Source organism: Meleagris gallopavo, chromosome 2, assembly GCF_000146605.3.
Source record: "Meleagris gallopavo isolate NT-WF06-2002-E0010 breed Aviagen turkey brand Nicholas breeding stock chromosome 2, Turkey_5.1, whole genome shotgun sequence".
Taxonomy (NCBI): Eukaryota; Metazoa; Chordata; class Aves; order Galliformes; family Phasianidae; genus Meleagris; species Meleagris gallopavo.
Window position 1 is genome coordinate 63,583,961 of NC_015012.2, and position 21,801 is coordinate 63,605,761.

A 21,801-nucleotide genomic window follows, 5' to 3' on the forward strand; every position below is an offset into this window, starting at 1 on the left:
AGGGCAGGGACGGGCGGGGGGCCTGGGGCAACCCCAGCTCGCGGGTGCGACGCTTGGTTTCTGGAAGGAACGAGAGGATTGGGATCCTTGTCGTGGGGCTTTCTTGGCAGCCTTGCTGTCGGGGCTGATGCTTTGTGTGGAGCTGGTGCTTGGAGAAGCTGGAACGGCCGTGTGGGAATCGCACTGCTTTTACCTAGAGCTGGGACCTGAGCAGAGTGAATAGCTGCTCCCTTAGCAAGAGTAAAGCCGCAGGCTTCTATGGAATGGGCCAAGCGTGGTGCTGGTGTTAAAGTGAAGCTCATTTAGAGCTGAGTTGGTGAGTGAACTCTGGGGTGGTTTGAATACAGATTTTTCTCTTGTTTTGCCTCTTCCTCCGTGGGGGGCTGTGTTAGAAAAGGAAAGTTCCCTTTCCAAACCTTCCAGGAAAGCTGGGGCAGAACCAGAAATGATTGAATGCCACGTTCCTCCAGCACTGGCAGCAGCGAGGAAGGCATTGTCGTGTGGTGCCGTTGTTTGAGGCTTGGGGAGACCTTACCGTGCTCTTCAGCTCTCTGAAAGGAGGTTGCAGTGAGTGGGGCTCGGCCTCTTCTCCTGGGTAGCAGCGATAGGTTGAGAAGGAATGGCATCAAGTTGCACCAGAGGAGGTTCAGGTTGGATGTTAGGAAAAATTTCTCCTCCAGGAGACTGGTGAGGCAGTGGCACAGGCTGCCCAGGGAGGTGGTGGAGTCGCCATCCCTCGAGGCGTTCGAGAAATGTGGAGATGTGGCACTGAGGGATTTGGTTAGTAGGCATAGGGGAATGGGCTGATGGTTGGACTAGATGGTCTTAGTGGTCTTTTCCAACCATAATGATTCTGTGATTCTGTAAGGACTGCTGGCCTTGCAGTGTGCTGTGATGTTGACACTTGGTTGAGGCACCTGGGTCTTGCAGTGTCAGTTCTTCTGATTTTGAGGCTGAGTTACTTTGTATTTCCCCAACGTCCAGATTTTGAGCGACTATAATTCCAGAGAAGCTGTGGATGCCCTATCCCTGGAGGTGCTCAAGGCCAGGTTGGATGGGTCCTGGGCAGCTGAGATGGGAGGTGGCAGCCCTGTCCACAGCACAGGCTGGGACTGGGTGGGCTTTGAGGTCTGTTCTATCCTGAGCCATTCTGTGATTTTTAATTATGAAATAATTTCAGCGTTCATATGAAAAACAGTTGTAATCATGTGAATTCAAGTAGTTTTTTGAAAGCATGCACTAAGTGTGGCATTGAACACAGGAGACCAAAGTAAAGCATACGCTAAACCGACATTACTATTTTTTTGAGGAAATCCGAAGTTGGGAACGAGCAATATGAGAGTGCTCACCGTGTGGCCATTTGCATCAGCACCCTTCCAGCCATGCAGAAAGACACCTGGCTAGGACTAGAGATTTGGGCCGGGGAAGAGGGATGGAACCCTGAGAGCAAGGGCCAGGCAGCTCAGCTGTGCCAGAGTGAGATTGCATTTCACCACAGTTTTTAGATGCTTTTGTGTCTTCTGTTTGTTTGCAAAGCACTGTCAGTCCATTTCTGAAGTCTGCAGAGGCTTTCAGGAGTAAAAAGCACCCCACTGGTGGTTTTGTTGCTGTTGTTGGAATATATTGTGATGTGTGAGCCAGCAGGGTGGCAGTAATAAAAAAAAAAAAAAAAATCAGTGAGAGCCAGCTTTGCTCTGTTTTCTCAGTGCCATTTCATTACAACTCTGCTTCCACTTACATCACTGGCATAAAACAAAAGACAGATGAATAGAATATTTCCACAGGTCTAGTTGAATATTTTATTTTCTGGCCATGTAAAAGAAATTGCAGTGACGTGTAGGGAAATTATTGTTGACTACTTGGAATCATGTTAAAGCTTTCTGAAGCAGAGCTGTAGTCAAGCGAACAGCACCAAAAGGGAGGAAAACCATACCCAGGCAGGATGGGAAGGATGGGACTTTGTGTCCTTGTGTCTGCAAGAAATTGCTGGTGTAAACATGCTTTATACCATGCCAACCATCAGATTAGGCTGTCCAGAGCCACATCCAGCCTGGTCTTGAATGCCTCTAGGAATGGGGCATCCACAACCTCCTTGGGTAACCTGTTCCAGTGCCTCACCACCCTCTGCATGAAAAACTTCCTCCTAATACCTAACCTAAGGCTCCTCTGTCTCAGTTTAAAACCATTCCCCTTTGTCCTATGATCAAGAGATAGAGTTTAGAGTCATTTTATAAGCATCTATTTGTGTTAAGTGTTGGTATGGGAACACACGGAATATATAGCAAAACTTCAGCTATATGTAAGCAGTTAGAATTCTGACATGTACCTGCTCGTGCAGTAGGTATTGGTGAGATCTGCATCCATGTAGTGCAGCAGGTATGGGAGGGAAGTTTTAAAATGTTATTGCAGACTATGATAATTAAAAAAGTAATAAAATGTTGTATTTGGAATTTGAAATAACAGCAAATTCTTATCACAGTGGTTTCGATAAAAAGTTATGGTAGGCTCTTGTGTTTTGAAATAGGAGGGGAAGAGGGCTTTTCAATGAGTCTGGTTAGGAGAAGTTGGATTTACTTGACTTTTGGACAGTTTTATTTCCGTGTAGGAGGAGAAAAAATAGTTTTACATGGTGCAGTGCAGTTGTATACAAAAAGCAAACAGCAAAAACCATCAGATTTTAGTCTGGGCAGATGTTTTAGGTTCCTGTAGTTCTACTTGCTGAAGCTCGCAGTCTCAGAGACTGTCTCTGATAAAAACCGAAGTTTGACTTCTTGCGTTCTGCCCAGGTTTAGCTGGATTTTGCAGTCCAGGGTTCCCCGAACATGGGCTTGGTGTAATGCTTCTACCCCTGGGCTGTAGCCATAGGTGTATTTTCTGAAATGGTGCATTCTGTGAGACTAGAAGCAAAGTACTAGATTCAATTTTAAAGCTGTAGTATCAGCAGTAAATCTTTGTCTCTTGGAGTTATTGAAAGATGGGGCATACGGAACCTACATACCCAAGTGAACCTGATGTTGCTTTGGATGCTCTTTTACATCTATGGATATAAAAATATTTGCCTTCAGTGACTGAAATCTGAGAGTTAGGTTTTGCTGCTGGGAGCATGTTTGTTTTATTTAGGATCATGATGTATTTTGAAGCACGAAGCATCATTACCTAGGACAGAACAGTTGTGTGAGATTATATTTCAATAGGTATTGTATGCATTTGTAGTTTTGTTCTTCATAAATGTAGGCTAATTCATTTTTGCTATTGTCTGTTGGTTTGCTTTTCTTTTTTTTTTTTTTGTTTTTTGTTTGTTTGTTTGTTTGTTTCCTCTAGATAGGAACTATTTCCCAGAGGCTACTGCTTCTCTGCAGTAATGACTGCTATGGTCATGTCTTTAATGCAGCTGCAAAGTGTTGGGGAATAAGTGGTTTATATGTTTATGTATTGTAACTAATATGACAGGTTCAAAATGACTTCATGTGATTTAGCACTACATTAATGCTAAAACTTTCCTTTAAAACTACATTTTATTTTTACTTTGAAAGTAGTAATGCTGCTTTTGGTGGTTTGTAGGGCTTCTGTAAAGAGTAATTTTGAATTCTATACATCTACAAAGCAAATGTATTAGGTGTTTTCATGGTCTACTTGTATGTATATTGTCTTCATGCTGACTTTAAAAATCTATACAACTTTGGATGCTGCTTGAATACAGAGTTACTCTGCATCTTGATGAGCAAGTGCCAAAACTCTTAAAGAAAACCTGAGAAACTTCAGAATGAGAAAACTCATTCCAAAGTCAAATAATGTCTTGTCTGTCAGAGAGTGACTAATGTCTTAGCTTCTACGAATGTGAATCACAGCTATGATTTGGTTGCAGAAAAGCAGTGTAATTCTGAAGAGCTGGATATTATTTATTCTTTGGAGCATTGTTAGTTCTGGACTGCTCCAAACTGATGACCTCAAAGGGAAGGAAAAGATGTGAAGGGGTACAGAAAGGACCTCTAAGGAAAGCCTGAAAGAGCAAGGACTTGCTTTAAACAGGAAAAAAAAAGGTAGGTTACAAGAGGCGTGCACTTAAACTTGTCCAACTGAAGAGGAATTTTTTTTTTTTTTTTTGGAAGTGCATAATGACCAATTGTTCTGTAGGCCCACTGCAAGTGGGACAAGAAGTAACTGCTTTAATTTTCAGGCAAGATATTAGGAAAATATTTTAACTTTCCAGCTGGGTAAGCAAAAGAAAGGCTCACAGAAAAAGTGTGAAGTTTGTCGAGACATAACAGCAAAGGTTTTAGTTGTACAGCAAAGCACAGAGGTAGAGCTGAGTCAGTCTCCTAAGGTCATCTCCACATTTACCTGCCTGCCAGATTGCTTCCCCAATTGCAGAGCAGAATGTGATTATCCAAACTGGAATTTAGCCTGAACAACCGCCTAATGTCAATATAATAAAAAGAGGTAATGGGACTTTTAAGACCGTAAGTGGTCATTGCTCTGGCTTAATCCCTCGCTAGAGAGACCAGACTCCACAATAATTGTCCTGTGCTGATTGAGTAGCCCCAGAGGAAGGAACATTACTCAACAACTTCTTTCCTCTAGTGCCTGGAGATCTCTTACCAAAGATAAACTGACTCGAAGTTGCTCAGATTGAGAGATTAGCATGAAGTAGCAGTTTATAGTTTCAGGCCATTAGTGCCTGGGGAACAGCTACAAGAGCCTTGGTTTTTGTTAGCTGTTGAGGCTAATGGCACAAGTTGGGACAGGTTATTGTGTTTGGAAGAAAATAACAAATTTTTATTGATAACAGTTTTCAACAGCTGACACATGTTGGGAGTGCCAGCCAGCTGCTGCTGTGTGGAGGCAACTGAGGGCCCCCAAGGTAGCCAAGCATGGACATCCTTCCCAAAGTCATCAGAAAAGAGCAACGCTTCTGCTTTTTCAGCTGCAGATGAAGTGTGTTTATAGTAGGCCATAAAGAGGAGATGGTCATTTTATTTCTGATCATGATGTCACTTGTGAGGTAGAGGATCACAAGAATAACCTCGATTCCTACATGTCTAGAAGATTTGCCCTCCATGAATTTTTGAGAAGCTGCTGGGGAATTTCTTCTTTCAGAAAGTCATTAAAGCTTTATGAGATTTAATTATATCCAACAATACAGATTTCTTTCAAATACTTACTCAATATCTTCTTTCTTCTGTAAAGAGAATGACTTTTCCTAGATAGCTGTTTCACAGAAAAGATGGATTTTTTTTTTTTAACTTAAATTAATTTCACTGTTTAAGGACATAACCCAAAGATGGAGGTAGCAATTTCTCCTGCTGATTTCTTGTTACAGAAGTGGCTGTTCAGACAGTTGCTCCAGTTTTTTCTTCAGCCAAGCATAACGTATGGGCCTAATGCAGAAAGTGAAACCATCGTGACCATGGTAGCGAGTGTAGGAAGGAAACAATACTGACTCAATCCCACTTGCTGTTCTTAGCTCAAACTGTTGATCTGGGCTGCTGTCTAGGAGGCAGAAAAGTGGTAGCTGGGACAAGTAGAAACCTTCCAGGAAGTCTCAAGATTGTTCCTATATGTTGCTGACCTTTAGCTGCTGGGTTTTCTTTGTTTTCTTTTTTCCTTCTAATGAGAAGAGTCTTTAATCTGGAGCTTGTGAGGGTTTCATCCCTCACAGTGTGTTGTCAACTCATGTCTACATTATCTGCCCAGGCAGGCCATTAGCAGAGCTGGACATGGTGGGTGCTCACGTGCTACATGTCTCTTTTAAGCCACTTTTGCTGAACTGCAGGTCAGTTCTGGTTGAAGTTCAGCTAGTGGATGTTTGTTGTGAAACCAGAGCAAGGCTCAGCAGACCGTGATGGGGGCTGTGGTACAGAAAAATCCAAAGGTGGTGAAGAGTAAAACCCTACAACAGCTTTGGCTGTTGTAGACCACGCTGTCCTTTTCCTGCTGCCTTAGAAAACCACAATGGTGAGGGCCTCATTGACTCCCACTAGTTTTCAGCCATGTAAGAGGGTCAGTGGTGGGCTCAGCGTCTCTACTGAACCTCCATTGATGTAAGTGATGAAGTGTAGGACCTGGGGCTGTCTTGTGTTCCAGTGATACCAGTAGGTGACAGTGATGGCTGTCACTCCCAGCGCAGCCTAGATAGAAGTCTTAACTCATAGATGATAAGTCTGTGCAAACCACCACTAAGCTTCATGGCACCTACAGCGTGCCTCTCTTATCCCTTGTTCTAATGTTAACTTGGAAATCTGTTTGTCTTGGAGAGCTGCTCAGCAATCCAGAGCTGTGTGCAGTGCATGTGAGTCACTGAACCAACCTGAGTGTTTTTGTAGCTGGTAGAAACACAGCAAGGTACTTTTGTGTATGTTGAAACATTGTCCAGCATCATTCCAGTCAATGGAAATCTAAAATCAAATGCAGTTCAATTCATTGGAACAGCTAAAAAGGGGGAAAAATAAAGATTTGTAGATTTTTATTTTTATTTTCTATTTTTTATTGTGGTAAAGTATGTATGTGCTGGAACCTGTTACGTTGCATTACTCACTCTGGTGTTGTTGGTGTTTATGTTCCTGTATACAGAAGTGACAGGGTGACAGGCTGTCCTGGTTTGAGTAAACAGACTTTGGAGTGTAATGGAAACTGTGTGCAAATCAACTGAAGCCCTGGGTGGCACAAGCAGGTGCTGTGATTTTGAGTTCACTCTTGTGATAATACCATGTCCACAGCGGGAGATGACTGCAACATTTCCAGCTGCTTATGCAGTTGTGAATGGAAGATGTTGGCTCCTATGAAATGGACATGTATATTCCTCTCACCTGATCTCTTTCTGTCCTGTCTCTGTCAGCCTTTCTACCAGATCTGCTGGCTTGGGCTCCAGCTGATGTTTGCTCAGAAACCCTGTCATTGGGGTTGATGGGGTGGCCATGGGTGACTGCTGACCTCACAGAGTGCAGGTCACAAATCCTGGACCTGAAAGCTCTCTGGCTCTGCAGGAGCATCTTGAGATATATATATATATTTTTTTCTGTTGGGTTTTTATTTTTTCTGATGTTTAAGAACTATTCCTATAATTTATGTCCTCCATGACACATCTGTAAATACAATAAATAAACCTTGTCTTGTGTCTTTGTGTAATGATGAATGTAGTAGTTCCAGCAACTGCTACCATGTGTACAGAAGTCTCTTTTATTACTGTTCTTTTCCCCATATGTTCTGCAGATGGGAAGAAAGTGGCTTTGCAGTGCTCTTTGAAATTTGGTAGCAGAGAGAGCTGTCTTGTTTATACAAAACCCAAACCTGAGAGACCCTTGGGAGGATCCATCTGCCTTAGATTTAGATGCAAAATCTCTTGTTTTATATACTTGTTGAGGAAAGGTTAAACAAACTCTTGGTTAGCTAAGGGAGCTGCTCACATTTGCTTTGGATTCCACCTTCTGGTAGATTTCATGCAATGTCCTGGGTTGAAAAGGACCACAATGATCATCTAGCTTCAACCCCCCTTCAACCACCAGACCAGGCTGCTCAGTGCCACATCCAGCCTGGCCTTGAATACCTCTGGGGATGGGGCATCCACAACCTCCTTGGGCAACCTGTTCCGGTGTGTCACCACCCTCTGTGTGGAAAAACTTCCTCCTAATATTTAACCTAAACCTCCCGTCTCAGTTTAAAACCATTCCCCTTTGTCCTATGGCCATTTACCATTGTAAACAGTAGTTCTCCCTCCAGTTTATATGCTCCTTTCAAAATATTGGAAGGCCACAATGAAGTCTCCCCAGAGCCTTCTCTTCTCCAATCTAAACAAGCCCAGTTACCTCAACCTTTCCTCACAGGAGAGGTGCTCCAACCCTCTGATCATCTTCATGGCCCTCCTCTGGACCCACTCTAAGAGCTCCAAGTCCTTCCTGTACATGGGGCCCCAGGTCTGGACACAGTACTCCAGCTGGGGCCTCACAAGAGCTGAGTAGAGGGGGACAATCACCTCCCTCTCCCTGCTGGCCACCCCTTTTTTAATGCAGCCCAGAACACAGTTGGCCTTCTGGGCTGCAAGCACACACTGCTGGCTCATGTCCAGCTTCTTGTCCACCAGGATCCCTAAGTCCTTTTCTGCAGGGCTGCTCTCAAAAGTTTCTTCCCCAAGTTGGTATAAATACCTGGGATTGCTCCAGCCCAAGTCCAGCACCTTGCACTTGGCTTTATTGAAGCTCATTATGTTCTCATGGGCTCAAGATCTGAGGTACAGCTTTAGATGTGTTGCTGTTAATCTATCTGGAAATGACAAAATCCTGGATGGTTTCTAGAACTGATCTTGTGGCTCCTGCTGACTAAAGAAATGGAACGTTCTGCCCTTCTTGAGGTATGAAAAAGCCTGCAGAGCTTCTCAAGATAGGGCCTTTGATGAGCTAGCTAGGCAACATATCTCTTAGGGATATCCCTCAAATGAGGGATGCTCAATGTTCTTAGGATGGATTTTGATGAGATAAAAAGACATGTGCTTTTTGTTTTGTTTTGTTTTGTTTTGTTTTGTTTGCTTTGTGACAGACTGGGAAAAATTAACCTAGACAGAAATTAAGCAAAGAAGAATGTGTTGATGACTTAGTGGGGATAGAAGTGGCTGGGAAATGGGTGCAGTTGAAACTATGTTATAGCCATGAACACAGACATCTTAGCATCAGATCACTTGCTGCTTTAACCTCCTTCTGGCCCTGTCTGTTCCCAGCCCTCTTCTTCATTCTTGTCAGGGCTTGCTAAGCCAAATAATTAACCGTGAGCTTGAAAGCTGGTGAGCTTTATTTAGCATCCTCTTTCATATTTTACAAAGTGACAGTATTTGAAATGCTAGGGGGAGGAGATGGCAATGTCTACTGATACAGCATGTAATTTTAAATATTATTTGCCACTTGAAGGCCTAAAATGATAAGAATCAGTTGAGATGCTTCCTGCAGAGTTAGCAGCACTTGTGGTGGATAGAGACCTAAAAAAAAAAAAAAAAGCCACAAAGAAATGATAAACTAAGTTAGTTCTGATGTGTCTCAGTTTGGACTTTGCTCGTTTATGTTCTGCAGCACTGGAAATTTCAAAGACAGTGAACTTTGTTTCATCTTGAATAGGGCAAAGTAGTAGTCTCTTGTTCATTTTCCTTCACTCTTTTGAGAAAATTAAACAAGAAGCAATTATGTGTCAATTGGCTGCTGCTGAGCTGATATGTTTCTCCTTAGTTAGATGTCTTGATTAACGGTTTGATCTTGTAATTGTTATTCATTATGAAATCCATGGGAATTCTGGGTACATCAGGAGTTCATGCTCAAACTGCATAGCTGATTAGTGCTATGGTCTGTGTAGTGTTTAGAATTGGTGATAAGACATTGGAAAATGTCCTTCGCTGAAAAGAATGGTGCATATTTGCCCAAGCGCGTCTTCTGTGAGTTTATAGCATCTGGGTCTATGCCTACTTATTTTGAACAAAGAATATTTTAAAATTATGCGCTTTGAAAGAAGCTTGATTTCCTTCTTATAAATTGAGAAATAAATGTGAAATCTTAAATTTAAACCCTTAGCAACCTGTAAGCCTGTTCTCATTCCTTTTGTAGGTAGAGAGAACTGGTTGCCCAATGTGTGGCCTTGCTTTCTTTGAAAGACTTTTATGCAGACTGCTCTCCGTTGTCTGGAACTGTAATCACATTAAAAACAAGCAAGAGAATATCTAAAGCTAGTGTGCATTTCAAACTAGTGAGCTCCATTATCTTGTTCTATTAACTAATACACGCATAAAATAAGAAGCTGTTGAAGACAGAATTGAAGTTAGGCTGTTAGTCTTCCCTGGCTGCCCAGCAAAACCCAGTATGATCAAGTGAACAGGTTGTCTGTTGGGGGACAGAAGCTCTTAGGTCCCTGTCATATCTGTCTGTCTGCCTCTTCTAAGGTTTTATGCTGTGAAATCTAAATGCCTGCAGAAGTCCTGCAACCTTTTAGTTTACCTGCTTGTAAGAATTAATGTTTACTTACTTTATTGTAATACATACGTCCAATCCCAGCTAGTTCCCTCTCCTTCTCCCTAGGCACAGAAGATCCTTGCTACCAGTAGGAGTGGGTCCTATATTTTGCTTATGACCGTGGTGTCTCTCATATTTTATAACTGAAATTGAGGGCTGCATTCAGAGCTATACAGATCTACTGATCTTCCACTGCTACCACAGGCTGGTGGTGGAGGAATTTTCTGATGCTCTGAATTGCTCTTTAGGCTGGGACGTGAGTGGATCACTTCCTTTTAGACATTTGCACTCCAGTTGGAAGAGGGAGAAAGCTGTGCAAGTGTGAAACACTCTTATTCCTGTGGAAGCATTTTTACTTTAAATCACTTTTTTTTTTTTTTGGCCAGTCCTTAGCCTCGGGCAAAGCCTGCTGAAGCCAGTGCATAGGCTGCTAGAGACATCCCAATCTTTACGTCATGCTGGAATTTGCACAAAATAAACTCAGCTTATCTGGCTGGCTGAATATTTACTGATAAAGTCTGTTTGTTGTGGGCGGTGTTTTGAATATTGAGATGAAGCCAGCTTAAGGGAAAATAGCTTTTTTTTCTTCTCCTCTGCTGTATGGTTTATGACACCTCTCATATTTTCTCAACCAAAGAACTTCCTTTAAAGCGGTTAAGCATATGATTGAAACCCCCAGTCTTGACTCTGCTTAGCAGAAGTCTGAATATGACAAGCAGTGGCCAGTGATTGCTGTATCTGTTCCTGGCTGTCCTTATCCTTAAGTGCTGGCACATAGGCACTGCAGATAATTCACTTGATTAACTATTAGGCTGCTTAAGCAGTTTTGAGAATTTGCCTCCATAAATTTCAGGCTGTTGTAGCTCCTGGTGTCATCTCCATCAGATGAGTTACCACGCTGGAATTCTGCTGCCTGATTTATTAGTTGTTTGTTGTTTTTTTTTTTTTTTCCCCCACCATAACAACAAAGTCCCAATTGCTATGCTATGTAAGGAATACATTAGATGCAGCAATTCTTGAATTTGTGGGTGCCTACAAAATGACTTTTCGGCTGGTGCTCTGGAAGCTTTCTGTCAGCTGTGGGCCTGCTCCCTGCATCCTGCAGTTGTGCAGCCAGAGCCTGGGTCTACCATTAGGTTTACAGAGGGCTGGCAAGCTGCTTCCCAACACCTGTGTCCTGCTGAAGCCAGGGATTCAAGCTGAATTCAGCAAACCATTAGTCACTCAGTCCTCAATTCATCCAGCCCTGCCTTGTTACTTTTGGAAAGGCCTCTTTACTTTCCTGAAGCCATGTTCTAATTCTTCGAGCAGTATAAATTCTATTACTTAATGTTGGTGCCAAGCATCTTTTTTTTCCTTTTTTTCTTTCTTTCCTTGATATGTGCTTTTCATATGAGGTGCTTGTTTTGGTGGGAAAGGCCCAAAGTTAAAAGCAGAGCCTGAGAGAGCATGGAGTTGGGCTGTACCCTGGGGCATACGTTGCCTTGGTATGCTATGGGAGATGAAGGCCTTGCCAGGCCTGGGGCATTTGCAGAACACAGAAGTTGTACTTTGAGTACAAGCTTTAGTCCTGGGAAGTGAGCACTGCAGGTGGGCTGTCAAGCCAAGCCATGGGGTGACACTCAGAGCTGCCTGTGGACTCTGCCACCAGCAAGCAGAGTTAGCAGCACCCTGTAGGAGGGGATAGTGCCCAGAAGGTGAGGGAAAGCCAGGCGCGTAGTAGGGGATCCCTCTTTGGTATAATAAAAAACACACCCAACCTGGCACACGAACACCTCTGGGTATTAAAATTCTTCACGCACAAGTTGTGTCAAAACCTCATTTAAATTTAAGACATCTCCTTATTAATGCAGAAAGCGCTTCTGTCACATTGCCATTTTCCATCAGCAGGATTTAATTTCATAAGTGGCCTTGCTGCAGGGGAGAACCTGCCTCTATTAATTAGATTGCTTGCTCATCGTGGCACAAGACTTCTGTTCCTCAGCTTGATTTTCCATGGTCAAATCTCAGGATAATGCACATCAGTTTGATGGCGCTGGGGCCGGTCTGTGGGTTGGACTCTTTATGTGGTCATCTTGTTGCACAGCACACAGCTGGTACCAACAGGGAACAGAGCAATTCCTCTGTGACTGGCTACTGAGACAGCTGTGTGCCTGCCTGTAGTGTTGTCAGAGATGCCTCTGCTTTAGATAAACTCCAAAAAGTGTAAAAGAAATGAAGATAGAAATAGGGAATTAGAAAGATTTTTCTTTATGAATTCTTTGCAGTTCATTGTGGAGCTCTTGCAGTTCTTGAAAATTTCACTGTTGGAATGGAAATTGTCAATTTCAGTAGCTGCAGAATCAGATGCCAGCTGTGCTTGCTTGCAGCACTCACGATGCCTCATGCTTCAGGTGAGATTTCTATAGAACGGTTTCCTTGGTGAAAAGCTCTGGTTTAAGAAAGCCAAACTGCAAAGAAAAATAGAAAATACTAATTAAAAAAAAATACTTTAGAAATGCAGCTGTGCTAGAAATTCACTCAACCTTAAATGTAAGTCAGTCACTTTGGAAGCCTGTATTTTAAATTGTAGCTTACTGAACCTGTGCTAAACCAACTACTTCTACATTAATGATATAGAGTAGTATATTTATGCAGTTGTACGTCCTGTAAACCTTGAATATAATGCTGATTACCATTCAATGAAAGGAGAACTTTGCCAAGGGTCTCTCTGAAGGAGGTCTGTGCTGAGGCTGAGACACACTTGTTCTTTCCTATGGACACCTCTGCTTTGAGCTGGAGTTTTTTCACTTGTGTCACATCTTGCTGCCCCAAATGTAAGACATTTGGAGCTATTCAGACTTACTGAAGAAAAAAGTGAAACGAAGCATGAGGTCAGATTTGCAACTAAAGAGTGGACACAGCCCTATAAGGTAAAAGGCTGTAGAATTTTTTTGTATGTGTATGAGGGTCTGATCTGGGCTTCCTCATCTCTGATGTTAAATGTCTATGGTGTGGGTTCATCTCAGCCAGTCCTCTATACTGCTTTTGCAGTTAATGGACTATACTGCTTTTGCAGTTAATGGAAAGAAATGGAGGTTTCCAGTGTGTGATTCATCTTTCTTATTTTAGACATCTACTCTGTAGTGAGATGAATCACTCCCCTAAAGAGCCTATCTGCCTCATCTGTCCTGTCAAATAACAGCTTTCCAGCTGACCATGGGAGTGTGATCCCAGGTTGTCCTCGCAATGTGAGTGTTCTTTCACTCCTGGCTCTCCCCTGGATTCAACCAGCTAATTGCCTCCAAGAATGTGGGAGTTCTTCAGGGATCATTCGCTGCTACAAGAGCTACACTGCTGTTAGCGTGAGGAGCAGTGTACCAAGTTTGGCTGCCCTCCCCTTCAGCTGCCCTCCCACACATCTCAGCAGGTTTTGCTTTGCTGGGTACGTATCTCCTGCAAATGCTGACATGTGCCATACAGCCAGCATGCACTGCTGGTTGCCACACAGAGCTTTCACTGCTCAAGGAACACTTGAATTGAAAACACCAAAACCCATAAAATTGTATGCTCAGGTGCTCAGAGAGAGCCTGAAGAAGATGCCCCAACCCAGTCAATCATGTCTAGAGGCAGTCTTCTGTAGCTTTCAGGAATGTGATCCACTAAATGTGTGTTTGCTTTGTAATTATCTGACACTTTGCAATTTGAATCCTTGCTTCTTAAGAGAAATTAAAAAAAAACCTGCAAAATTTCACCCAGGAGCAAAAATTGTTCAGCTTATCCTTCCAAAAGTGGCAAGCATAGTGATTTGCAAGGTAAAGCCAGAACAGCTAGAGATGTATGGAGAAGTGTATGTCATTTGTTTCTATGGCTGGCAAATATTTATGGTTATTAATAGCGTTTATTGCCATGAGTGCTTTTCATTCATATTTGGTTCTGCCTCAGATTTAAAAAAACATATATTGTTGCTGTCTAGTCAGGGGGTTTTATATTTTTCCCTCATTTAAGACACCAGCGTATGTATTGACAAGTCTTTTCTTTCTTCATTGAAAGCATCAGACTTCTTGGCAGGGCTTGTAAACATGGCTGGTATTTTAATATATTGCTAAATAGGAAGGAATCTTAAAGAAGGGAAAAATTAGTTACTGACCTTAAAATAATAATAAAACCAAGATAAAATTCCTGATTAATTCCCTTTTAAATTCAAGCGGAAGGGAAGGGAAAGAGTGGACTTAGAATTTCTGGACTGAAACTGTACAATTGATCTGGGAAAAATTTCATTATTTACATTACTGTGTTCAAGTTAATGCTAGAAAAGCAAGAAATTTTGACAACCTAAAGTTCTACACCTGGAAGTTTGTGGTCCCTTTGCACGTGCTGATTTAAACTTTTCATCATAAATTTGCAATTATTTTAGGACAAGTGATACTGTATATATGCTACAGGTCATTGAGGGATTATCAGATGAATGCTGCAATGGCTGATAAGGGAGAAAAGTGTGGAAATAAATGGTCTGCAGGGAAAAGTCACCACTGATTTTGGCCAGATTGGTCAAAGGGAAATATCAGTCCATATGTGTGAAATAAGTGGGAAAAAAAAAATCAGACCTCCAAATGGATCTTTAGTTTTCTTAACAAAGCAACGGCATTGACTTAATGTTATTTCTCTTCTCATGAAAATGTAAGCATCGCTCTGGGTAAAATCTTTTAGATATCCATTATACATAAGGGAATGAGAAAGTTGGTGTCCCATATTGCTTGTGGTAAAGTCTGAAGACTGATTTTTTTATTACAGTGTTAACTTCAGGTAATGTGCTTATAAATGAAACAACGTATGTATAGAGAAGCTTCAGGATATTTAGGAGGATATTTTTAAGGATATTGTAACTTTTCAGGAATAAACTTATTCTTCCCAAAGCAACTGGTTCAGAGAGGTCGAGTACCTTTTGTTTGTGGAGTTCAAGGAGCAAATGCTGTGGAAGAGGCTGAAAATCGGCTGAAAATCCATCAAGAAGGGTTACAGGTGGAACAGGGAGCTTCAGGAGGGCATTTGGTTAGCCCTGAGCATGGCCACACTGCATTGTCAGTGTCAGCAGGTTGCCCCCTGCAGGAGACCTGTTTCAAGAGGTGTGCTCTGTTTTCATCCCCGTCCACCATTCTGGATCTTATTGTAATGTAATGACTGAACTGCTTGGTGTGGGTGTTCAGCAGGTGTCAGAGCAGATCTCTCAGATGTATTCATTAACGAATGGAAATGGATTTCTTCATTGCAAGAAGCCAGGGACCAAGGGGGGCATTTGGAAGCTATCCAAAAGCATTGCCATGTGTTCTAATAAGTCACAGAAGTAGCATTTGTGTGGTGTTCCTAACTGTAAAGAGGTTGATTTTTATTTTTATTTATTTATTTTGTGTGTGTGTGTGTGTGTGTGTGTGTGTGTGTGTGTGTGTGTAACTGACTTAATAAGCCACTGGGCTTTTTATCTCCCTTTTTGTGTGTTTATTGGTAAGTTTTAGAAACCTACCATTGGGAAGGCAATTTGTCATTTTAAAATTTTAAGCAGCTGAGAGTAAGCCATGGTGTTTCTCTGATACTACACTCATTAGAAAAAGAACCTCACTCGTGATTAATTAAAAGGTTTTGTTTTTTTTCCTTCTCTGTTCTCACACTGGCTGCCCTGTAATTCTGCAACCTACTGAGATACTTCTCATACAAATAGATTGTGGAACAACTGGGCTCAGATGTTTAGGTGTCTGGGGTTTCTTTTGCTTGAAAATGATTGTCAGCCTTCATTTTCTTTTCAGCTTTCAAGCCTGTTGAAACAGCAGCATTTCTGTCATTGCAAGCGTTATTCAGCCGTGCGCACTGTGACTCATTCTGAAAGATTACACACTTCTGCTTCCCAAGTGTGCACCTATCCTCCTGCTGTGCTAGTTGCTTGCAGGCTGCTGTCTGAAAGCAGTGTCTCTGAGTACATGCTGCTGCAGAGCTTTTTGGCTGCTTGGCATTTGGCATGGTGCTGTGTAGGATGTAGGAGCCCCTGGCTATTGCAGGCAGCAGGCTTCAGGGTGGGAGATGCTACTTCTGTCTATTTCTGGAAAAAAAAAAATTATTAAATATCCTTTTCAACATCTCTTTACAGCAAAACATAACAATACAAAAAATAAAGAGCTCACCCTGAAGGAACAATAAACCTCATACAGACCTCCTGGCTGCCATTGGCTCCAGCCTGTTTACTTAGGCTGAAAAAATACCAGTTTATAGTATCTGCTCAAGGCAAACTCCATCTGGTCTGATGGCCCTCTTTTATCATTTTTCTTTTGTGTGTTCCTCTCTGGTGTCTGAAGGTCCTTTCTGTCACCACCCAGGCTCATGGTTCCCAATAGGGCTGACTGCTGCCTTCCCTCCAGTGCTGCCCACCAGCCATGGTCTTGGGCTGAGCTCCTCACCTCTGCCATTTGACTCCATTCAGACCAGTGATTTGTTATTTCCTTTTTTTTTCCAGAGCTTCTTTGGAAGTAAGGTCCCATGGGAACCCTCAATTTTTATTTATTTTTTCTCCGAAGGGCCGCGGTTTGAAGGGCCCTCTGGGTCCATCTGGTCATCCCCTGCTCAAGTAGAGACACTCAGAGCAGAATGCCCAGGCCCACGTTTAGGTGGCTTAGCTTGTAGTTTATTGAATGTTAGAATAAATTTTATGGGGGGGGAAAAAAAACACCCATCCTGTTCATTAAGGAAGCTCAGTTAATCACAACTGAGTAAAGGAAAGCCTGACACTACCTGCCCAGCCATAGCAGTGAGCTATCACACCCAAGGATGAAGAATTGTGAGAAATCAATCTTAATGCAGTACAACTTAATACTGCACTTGTATTTCTGACTACATGAGGGCAAAAGGTAACATGCCTCTACTTCCTAGCACAACAAAAGCAGGCAGAATTTGGAGAAGATACTCCAAATGAAGTAGATGGGAGTGAGGGCCCTATTGCTATGAGAGCACATGCCTGGAAGACCTTTTCTTTTCCGCTTTGAGAGGGAAGTGTTGTTTCATACAGTGACAAGGTCCCCAAGGTTCAGAGCTGATGGGCCTCATGGGGTGTACTGAGACCATCCACTACAACTAGTTCTTGTTGTGAAAATGAGGAGTTGTAGGGCTAAAGGGAGCCACACTGGCATTTTTCTGGGAAAACAAAGAATTCTGGTGTACTTTGTCAGTCAAGTGTGGGGTACGAAGAAGTCTTTTCTCAAAAAATGTGAGAAGCTTTCTTTTTGTAAGAGTCTAGATTTTGAAAAAGGAAAGAGATTGGTGGGGTTTCTTTTGGTGATTAGCTTTATGGTACAAACCTTGCTTTCAGTGGACAGAGAGATGAGATAGATGCAAAATACAAGGGAGAATTTCACTCTTTTTAGATGTCCTGCTAGAGGATTTAGATACTCAGAGTTTTGTTTCCTTTGTTCGTTTATATAAACCAGTACTTGCCTGGGTGTCCAGAATTGTGCCAACACTTGTGTTTTGATAAAGAGCCGTTTTTTCTCTGAATTAACTATGTCTGCTTTTGATTGTGATAAATCATACTTGGGTGCTCTTTCACAGTACTTCATATGCTACTTTATTCTGGAATAACTTTTGAGCGCAGACAAGCCCGTAGGAAACTTTTTATTTGAAATGAAATCTCCTTAATTTGTTAGCTCTTGCATTTTATGCTTGTACTAAGAGATTAATACTATTCCTTTAAGGTATTTGTTTTATTTTATTTATGTATTTATTTTTGCTTTGCAGACTGCAAGGTGGCACATTGAACTGCAGCCATGGGCAAGTCCAACTCCTTCCTTGAACTATGAAGCCTTGAGGTTCCTGAAGTACATTAGCACTTCTCAAGTAGGTTTTTATTTCAGTTCTGTCTGATACAATCTGTTCCTTCACAGATAAGGAATTAAGCTCGCACCAGATTCTTTTTGCAATTGCTTTTGGATATGAAATTTATTTCTAAAGTTGTTCAACTTCACAGTAATGGTCAACATGAATGTAAAGGTCAAAACACAGGATAGAAAGTATCCATACGAGTTCTTTGTAGAAACATCACTTCTGCACAACAACACATGTGATACGTGAATTTATTTCCTATAATAAAAGCAGAAAAAGTACTGGAAGGCCACATTTCTCACAGAGTGGTTGCTTTAGTAATTATATTCAGTAATTAGCCCTTGAATGCAAATTTAACCACACGAGCAGCAAAAAGCCTCAGGTCACTGAAATGTCATTCATAAGAGAATTTCTTTGTCAGTGCAATGCTTTCAAAGCTGAGACAGTAAACGCACCTGAAACATGTCTGAAAATATTCTGCTCCACCCACAATTAGTACCTAGGAGGGTAGCAGAGCAATGTCTTACCCTCCAGCTTCTGATACCCCTGGCAAAATGGTCAGAAACATGAAGAGGACATCTCTGCCTGGCACTGAGAGGACCAGGGACAAGAAAACACAGCAAGAGACCTGCGTAGAGCTTCTTGTTTTACAGTGCAGAAGTTCAGGCTGAGGAGGCATATTAAGCTGAAAACAGCCCTCGTCTCATTGACTTAATAAACAGTGGCAGATGCTGCTAAATTCCACTAGTTGGGGCAAAACCTACAAGGACTTCAGTTAGCAGAGAATTTATTGATTCTGACACAGTAATCAAGAACTTTCATTCCCAGAGTAACTGACCCTGGGGACAAGAGTAAGTGAAAACAAAAAATAAAAAAAAGAGAAACGCTTGTTTCTGACCTGGCAGATGTTGCAGGATTAACAGCTGAAGGGGTAGCACCATGGCTGATAGGAACATTTCTGGAAAGGGGATCCCACTTGCATAGATGAGCAGAGGCGCTTGTTATCTTTGCTTGCTTATCAAGCGTCAGCTAATTACTCTGCTGAAGTTCAGGTTCCTGCCATAGCACAGAGCAGCTGACATCAGGAGATGCCATGCCAGCAAGTCAAGGTGTGACCACAGGAAGCTTTTTACTGCCAGTGTCTGGTGACCAGACAAACCACCTTACATGTGCTGTTATTTGTGTGATAGTTGTGAGTGGGAGCTGAGAACAGGACACAGCTCCGTGCTGCAGCATCTGTAAATCACATAGCAGATGGCTGATGGTCCTAAAGATAGGGTTCAGGTCTTTTGATTTTAGTTTTCATTTTAATATCAAGAGCTGTTAAAATTGCTCCAAGTTCTGAGTGCTGAAATTGCTCATGAGTCAATTAAGTGGCAGCATCGCAGGATCTTTTATTTCTCCATAGAGAGCACATTATTCTTCCATGTCTTGAAATTAATGCTTGTTGTCACAGTGCTGTTTGTTCTTCAGTTGTTATGTGACTGAAGGGAAATGAGTAGTGGGGCACAGTGCAAATCATCACTTAAAATTTAGTAAATCCTGAGAGCAGCATGAGTAGGTGCTTTATTAGCTTTTATGAATTTTCCATGAGAGTTAGGAGCTAAACTGAATTAGAGAGGTGATGATGCAGCTTGCAGTTCTGTGAATGTAATGCTCCAGATAATGATATGTCAGAGCTTAAGCATCTTTAAAAAATCAGAGCTTTATTTACTTATTATGAAACACATGATGGAGATTGCCTACCATAGCAAAGGCTGGATTTCAGCTGTTGTTCTTACCCCTGCTCTTGTCTCTGCTGTCATAATTTCCACTTTTTTTCTTGTTTGTTTGTTTATTTTTGTTTGGCTGTCTGACAGTGCTACCTCCCATCACTGCAGGCACAGTTAGTGCTGGGTTCAGAGAACAATTTCTGTGAGTCGTGATGGCCTGGCTGGGCTCCTGCAGACTCAGTATCCCTTTTCCTTTTGCAGTACTTTCATTCTGACTTGAGACTCTTGAAGCATAAGCCAGCAGAGTGCAGAAACATGTTACGATTCCTCAGCTTAGTTAAGCACTTGCTAAAATCCCTTTGGTATTGGATAGGGGCTGTTGCAGGGTCATGGTTAAATCTTTTTGGGAGATCCAGGACCCTGCAGGTGTAGTGTACAGCATACATTGCAGTGACACTTCAGTCTGTGATTACAGTGTTGAATTGTGACAGGATTTCAACGTGATTCAGAATGCAGAACCCGCAAAACGGTTTGAAAGGGAAAAAAAACAACAAAAAACAACATTTTAATGCCATAATAACGTCTTGTCAGGAAAACTGATTTCAGGGCATCATACTAATGCTTAATTATTTGCTTTTTAAACTGCGTTGCTCTTTGGGGGATTATGTAAGCCTTGAATTTCACCAAGCAGAACAGACAAATAAGGAAAAAAAAGTGTTCGAGTTTCCATAGCTGTGCATCAGATTGACAAGCAGATTTAAACAAAACTTCTCTCCACTCTTCACCCAGAAGGCAAATTAAAAAATCAAAGGGTGAACGTTAAGATGAAACATTCTTTGATTTCAACAGATTTCATGTGAGCACATGAACCTGAGCAGCCTGAGGGGCAACTCTGAAGCCATGAAGAGGCCCTGGTCAGTCTGTCTTGATGAGAGGTTTAGCCTCATCCACCGGCTCAGAAACAAGCAGTGCCGTCTCTATTCCCTGGGGTAAGTGCTCCATTTAACAGACAGCGGATCTTTCCGTGATGCATTCTAGCGTCAAAAAGCTTTATAAATGCAGCACAGGTTGCGGCAAAGCTGTTAAAATACTGGCTTTGTTTGGGTGTGTTTATTGTGTGCTGATGCGCTTCTGTAAAGTCTTTTGAGGGAGAAACCTTTCTGCAGCAGTCTTCATTTTCCTTCACTTTTCTGTCTGTACTGCACAGTAGGAAACCAAATTGCCTAATGGCGAGTAGCAAGTGGTAGTTCCAGCAGAAGAAGATGGAAATTAGTGAGATAACCTGAGAAGCGTACAGCATCTTTCCTGAGCAGAAGTGACTTGCATAATTGCCAGGTACTTCAGCAGCATTACTTAAAAAACTTCATTAACTACTTCTGCGATGAAACTGTATGTTTCCATATGAGAGTGTGTTTGCTGAGCGCTTCAGGGGTGATGTGTGCCAAAGTGATAATAATGAAAGCAGTCGTTGGCTTTATTTTAAAATGTTTCTAGTGTGGATGTTGTTTACAGCACTTGAGATTGAAGTCATCACTCTTGACAGAACTGCAGCCTATTTCCCTGTCATTAATACCTCTTCCTCCTGGAAGGATGAAGGAGTTGGTCAGGCCTCTGGCACTTTGCATTGTGCTCACGTGCACCAGGAGGGCCATCAGCAGGACCTGTGGCCACAGTACTGCTGCTCCACACAACTTTACTGTCCTGTGAGCCAGCTTTATTTTGGGGAGTGCTGAAAGACTTCATCTCCCTTGAGCCAGCACAGGCTGAGTTTATACTGAGCTATGAGAGTCAGTGCGTTAGAGAGTGTGGAGCTCTCAGCTCTTGTTCAGCTATACCTGTTGAATACTGCTGCAGCAGATAACAATGCCACACCCCTTAGGTTGAATCCTGTCTACAGAGAGCAAACTCCTCTTGAGGAATTACTTTCTGAGTGTTTTTATAGAACCATAGAATCATAGAATTACTCAGGTTGGGAGGGACCTCAAGGATCATCAACCGCAGCCTAGCCATAGTACCCTAACTCTAACAACCCTCTGCTAAATCATATCTCCGAGCACCACATCCAAACAGCTCTTAAACACATCCAGGGATGGTGACTCAACCACCTCCCTGGGGAGCCTATTCCAATGTTTAACCACCCTTTCTGTAAAGAAGTGTTTCCTAACGTCCAACCTAAACTTACCTTGGCGCAACTTGAGGCCATTTCCCCTCGTCTTGTCACCATTTCAATATAGGTTTACATGAGTTGTTTTTTTTTCTTTTTTTTTTTT